Source organism: Protopterus annectens, chromosome 3.part1, assembly GCF_019279795.1.
Source record: "Protopterus annectens isolate FY-2018-M chromosome 3.part1, PAN1.0, whole genome shotgun sequence".
In the NCBI taxonomy this organism is placed as follows: domain Eukaryota; kingdom Metazoa; phylum Chordata; order Ceratodontiformes; family Protopteridae; genus Protopterus; species Protopterus annectens.
In genome coordinates this window covers 1,014,768,788-1,014,775,093 of record NC_056732.1, presented here as the reverse complement: position 1 = coordinate 1,014,775,093, position 6,306 = coordinate 1,014,768,788, and positions in this window count along the sequence as shown.

Below are 6,306 nucleotides of genomic sequence, written 5' to 3'. Positions count from 1 at the left end.
GCAACAAGTGAGCCATGAAAAAAATTGGTAGTTTATTAAAACTACTTAAGACTTCATAAAAAGGGTTTCAGGGTATGTTACCATGGCCCAAAACTATGCTTCGGGTCTACATAGACACAATCTATTGATGTATAAGAAAAAATCTTTGTCAAAAAATATATTACGTTTTACCACTACATTCGGTAGAAACACTAAAAGATTTATGGATATTGTCAATGACAACTGGAACATATTGAAGGCGGATGGTATCATCAATACGATAATTCCCAATGTATGTTCTTTTGCTTTTCGTAAAGGAAAAAACTTAGCAGCACATTTTAATCACTACAAACATCATTCTGATTCTGTACTACCTCAGTTACATCAGACCACTATTTTGGGTGACAAACTTATTGGCTGTTTCCCTTGTGGTCATTGCATTAACTGTAAACATATTTTGAAATCCAAAGAATTCAGTAGCAGAAACAGTAGCACAGTATTTGACATTTGATTTTTTGCCAACTGTAATACTGACTGGGCTATTTACATGGCTTGCTGTAGTTGCCATTCTTTCTATATAGGTCAGACCTCTCGACCTTTTAGGTTACGTATGTCAGAACACTTGAGTGACATTAAATGTAAAAGAACTTCCAATGCGTTATATAAACACACACTTATACATCAAACAGCTCAGTTTCATTTTATTATTATTGACAAACTCATTGGTGATCGAACTCATAAATTTGGTTGGCATCAGAAACTTGATGCAAAAGAAAAGAAATGGATTACCAAACTTGGTGCCCTTTTCAATCCAGGGCTTAATGAATATTTATGAGTGAAATTTTGTGATGCATAAATATTGCTTAATATAACATGAATATTCATGAGTTTAATGAATTGGATGTGCCTTGTCAGCCAATCAAATGCTTTGATTTACTATATATGACTTTTCTTACGTGGTAAGCTTTTTTCTGTCATACACTGAAGAAGGCCAGGTTAAATCCAGGCCGAAACCGGTCTGTTAATTAAGCTTTTTATGAAGTCTTAAGTAGTTTTAATAAACTACCAATTTTTTTCATGGCTCACTTGTTGCTGGCTTAGTTTTTTCTTTATGGTCTTGTTTTTTGCCGTGCAACTCCCTACGTGCAGGGGAACTTTGTTTCTGATACCCCTGATCAAGGTAATAAGGTCTTCAGCCATTTTGATCATCTGTTTTTTAGGCATAGAGGCCTGTGCACGTAGCTCATGCATCATTTTTTTAGTTTTAGAAGTTGCTTTTGTCTTTGCTTTTGCAGCTGTCGGTTTGATATACAAATGTTGAGGTCTGAATACACCCTCAGAAGCCGGTGCCTGCTCAGCGGCTCCGGACCCATCCAAGGGAAATACATCCGTCGGTCCAATACCTCGAGTATCTTGCGGCATTCCCGACACCACATGGGTGACGGTAGAGGCCTGTGACTCGAAGGTAGCGGGTATCAGGGGCTGCGAAAGTGCCTCACTGAGTACCGGCGAACCGGTGACTGGCTTAGAAGATCCGCCGTCGGTTTTGGATCTCGACTGCCGTTCTCTGTCCTTTCTTTTGCATTTTTTTATGTATTCCGGTAGTCGGATTGCTATCCGACGACATTTCTGGGTTGTTAAATCTGTTTCCAAAATACTTTGACGCAAAAATATACTGACACTTAATAGTGCATTGGTTAAATCTAGCACAAAACCAACAGCCAGGCACGTTGTGATCAGGGCCTAGGCAAGGAATACAGTATAAATGGCAATCATTATGAGGTATTTGCTTCCCACAAGTAATACAATTATTGACTTTTTCTGACATCGGTAAAAAGCAAGAAAAAAAGTTTCCCCAATGGGGTACTTAGCTTTAGTGAAGACTTTGGTTCTGAAACTCAAACTCGAATATTTCAGCAGTCGGCCATCCGGCACTTGCGAAATGCTTCTGCTTCGGGCACCGCGTGGCAAGAAAGACTGAAGATGGTGTCGACTGCATGTTTTATACCCCTGGCGACCTGACGTCATGGAAGAGGAGACTGCAACCGACGCAGGACCAAAGACTTTGGAATTCAGGCCTACTGAGGGCAACCTGCCAGCAGATTACCCAAATGTAATGACTGCAACAGTGAAACACGAAGAACATCTGTAAGTGCAGAGATCCTGCCCTGAAACGTAGACATTTCCTGCAAGATTCCCCGACTGGGATGTGGAGGTAGGCCTCTCTTAGGTCTAGGGTGGCTAGCCAAGCATTCTTGGAGAGCATAGGTAGTAGTTGCTGGAGAGTGAGCATTTTGAATTTTGGTATCACCAGGAAGGTGTTTAGAATGGATATATCGAGGATGGGGCGCCATGTGCCCTCTTTTCTGGGTACAAGGAAAAGTATGGAGTAAAAACCTTGGCCTATCTGTTCTGCAGGAATGTGCTCTATTACCATCGTAGATAAGCAGGGAAAGGATTTGCTTTTTTGCCTCTGCCCACTGGTTTAGAGGAAGATCCGGGAACCCTTTTGGGGTTGGGAGAGTGTGGAAAGAAAATTTGTATCCCTGGGACACTATGGTGAGGACTCAGCGGTCGTTGGTAATGGTGTCCCAGGTGCTTGTGTGGAAGGAGAATTTTCCTCCTAGGGGAAGTGCAGGTGGGCAGAGGAAGGGGGTGGAAGTGGAGAGGCATTGTGAGTTCTTACCATGAGGGGGTGGCTTTGTACTTGCTGGTTTTGAAGTGGAGGAACTCCATTGCTTTGATCTCTGCATTCCCTGTGGCTACTGTCTGGGGGTGGGGGGTCTGGGCTCAACTGACCTGGAGGGGGCAGGAAAGGGCCAGTGTTTAGAGGGGCAATGCCTACTGAACCTGGGTGGCTGGACCTGTAGGAAATCCTTAACTGTCTGCATAGAATTATCTTTTTCTTCCATCTTTTTTAAGACCTCCTTTACCTTGGTGCCAAATAAAAGTCTTTGTGCAAGTGTGCATCCAATAATTTAGATTTGACATGGTCTGGCAAGGGCTGATCCTTAAGCCAAACATGCCTTCTAAGGACAGAACTGGCGACTGCTGCCCTGTAAGAAGCTTCTAGGGCATCAAAATCACAGTGTAAGGTGTGCTTAGTTACTTGACTTGCAGAGTGGATTAACTCTTGTAACTCTATTTTCTGCACAAACAGGAAAGGATGATATTTTTTGTTTGGGGAGTTCCATGGTATGTTGCTGAAATTTTAGCATATGGAACTGACAAATTAGTGCTCTGATAGCAAGAGTAATAGAGGTGTACACTTTATAACCCCATCTGTCTAGTGCTAGGGAATCCCTGTCTGAGAGGGTGGGATTCTTAGCAGAAGTTGCTTTAATTCCTTTAGGCTCTTGAGAAATAACCTCAGGATCAGCAGTAGGATTTCTGAAAAGAAATTTGTGAGTCAGGGACTCTAACAGCTGTCAGGTTTTCTGGGAGCAGGAGCGAGGGTGTCAGGAGTCAAACTTGATTCCAAGAAAAAGTACAGTTTTGTACTTACCATAAATGTAGATGTCCGATAGGTATGCATCTGCAGTCATCACATATGGGTTGTCCTGCCTCAGGCAGCCCTTCGGTCGGCCGGATTCCAAAGTCTGGGTCCGCCGGCTGATGTCGCCTTTCCCACGCCAGAGCCTGGGGTATAAAAGCGTCAGCCGACGCCATCTTCCTCAGTGTTTCTTGCCCCAGATGCCAGGTGCCCTCAAAGGAAGGCTAAATTTGGAGAAATGCAATAAATTCCAAACACGCACAGAAATATATATATGTGTGTATATATATATATATATATATATATATATATATATATATATATATATATATATATATAAAACAAATACACCATAATAGATAACCCCAGCTAGCTAAGAGAGGGAAAAGTACCCAATAAATACCAAAGAGGGGAAGGAGGGAGGGTAAACATGACTGCAGATGCATACCTATCGGACATCTACATTTATGGTAGGTACAAAACTGTACTATGTCCTTCAAGGATGCATCTGCAGTCATCACATATGGGTAGAATACCATAGCCAATCTGGGGGTGGAGGATCTATGTAAAGGATGGTGTAGCTAAAATGCCCTGCAGGACTGCCGTAGCAAAGCCTGCTCTGGATCTGGAATATAAAGGTAAATTGTAATGCTTGGAAAATGTATGCACGGAGCTCCATGTAGCAGCTTCTAGAATGTCCTTGGTAGCCACCCCTCTTAAGAAGGCTGTGGAGGTGGCAGTGGTTCTGGTGGAATGAGGTCTAATGTTAGCTGGCACAGTTTTTCCATGAAAGGAATAACAAAAACAAATGCAATTCCCTATCCATTTTGAAATTGTCTGTTTGGAAATTGCTTTTCCTTGTGCACCAGCAGCATATGCTACCAACAGCTGGTCAGTTTTTCTGTAGCTTTTAGTTATGTCCAAGTAGTAGCGCAACTGTCTGTGCATGTCCAGGGTGTGCAGAAGTTTCTCCCCTTTGTTTTGTGGATTTGGAAAGAAGGTGAATAGCTTGGTTTAATGAGATCCTGGATACCACCTTTGGCATAAATGAAGGATTGGTTCGCAATGAGACTCTGTCATGATGAAAAATAAGAAATGGCTGTACTGCCATGAGGGCCTGTAACTCAGATACTCTTCTTGCTGAGGTTATGGCCAGAAGGAAGGCAGTCTTCCAAGACAGGAACTGTAGTTCCGCAGATGCTGCTGGTTCAAAGGGAGGCAGAGTTAGTTTTTCCAACACGAAGTTAAGGTCCCAAGTAGGCACTGGGGGTTTCCTTGGAGGATTGATGTTTTTAATTCCTCTTAGAAACTGTCTTAGGAGAGGATGAGAAAAGACAGGTGGGTCAGTATTGTACTCTGCTGAAATTGCTGAAGCATGAATTTTAATGGAAGAGTAAGACAGGCCATTGTGGAGCATTTCTGCCAAATATTCCAGGATATGCGCCATGTTCATCACTGTTGCATCTAGGCCCTTTGTGGTGCTCCAAGTGTGAAATCTTTTCCATTTTGCTGAATATGCCTTTCTTGTGGAAGGCCGGCGAGCTTCCATGATAATATCCTTCACTCTCTTGGATAGGTTATCCTGAGGAGGAGTCAAGGTATTTTCCAGGCTGTTAGTTGCAAGGTTTTCAGGTTGGAATGCAGTTTTGTAATTGTGCTGTGTCAGGAGAAGTGGCCATTGAGGAAGAGGCCATGGTTTTGTGCGTGACATGCTCTTTAACAGTGGGTACCAGTGCTGTCTTGGCCAGTCCGGAGCTATCAGAATCACTTTTGGCTGCTCTGTCCTGATCTTCAGTAAGACCTTGGTCATTAATGGAAGAGGTGGAAATGCATACACTGTTAGAGTTCTCCAGCTGAAAGAGAGGGCGTCCACTTTCCACGCTTGTGGGTGGTATGTCCTTGAGCAGAATTTCTTCAGCTGATGATTGTGGGGGGAGGCAAAAAGATCTATGTCCAGCCTTCCCCATGATAGTGTTATCTGTAAGATGATGTCTGGATGCAGCATCCATTCGTGCGCATCCATGATATTTCTGCTTAAGCTGTCCGCCAGTATATAGTCTTTTCCTGGCACAAACTGGGATTAAAGCTCTATATTGAGTTTCAAGGAAAGTTCCCATAGATTCATTGCCAGTCTGCAAAGAGGGTAGGAATGGGTGCCTCCTTGCTTGTTTATGTACCACATAACTGTGGTGTTGTCTGTCCTTATTAGCAGGTGGCCTTGATGCAGAAAGAGTTTGAAGGCCTCGATTGCATGTATCACTGCCAGCATTTCCTTTTGGTTTATGTGCATGCGTAGCTCCCTTTGTGACCATAGTCCTTGAATACATCTGCCCTCCATGTGTGCTCCCCAACCGTGGTCTGAAGCGTCCATTGTAATGGTTTGGCTGGCTATTGGTTTGCTGAAGGGCAGACCCCTGTTTGACTGGCTTGCTTGAGCCCACCACAGAAATTCCTTTTGGAGGCATGGAATGAGTGGGATCAAAGTTTCTAAGCTGTGACTGTGCTGAGTCCATAAACTCCTTGGGTACCATTGTAGTTTCCTCATATGCAGCCTTGCCTGTGGAATCAGAAGAATGCAAGATGCCATGTAACCCAGGGCCTGTAGAATTTTCCTTGCAGTCAGCTGAGTTTGTCTTGTCAGATTCTTGAAGTAATCCGGTAGTTGTCTTTGTTTTTCTTCTGTGAGAAAAGCCATTTGGGTGGTTGTGTCTAGATCCGCACCCAGAAAAGTTATTCTTTGGGATGGAACAAGTCTTGATTTGTGAATGTTGACTGTATATCCCAAGGCCTGCAGTAGGTGGATGGCATAACTCAAGTCCTTTACCAAAGTTTTT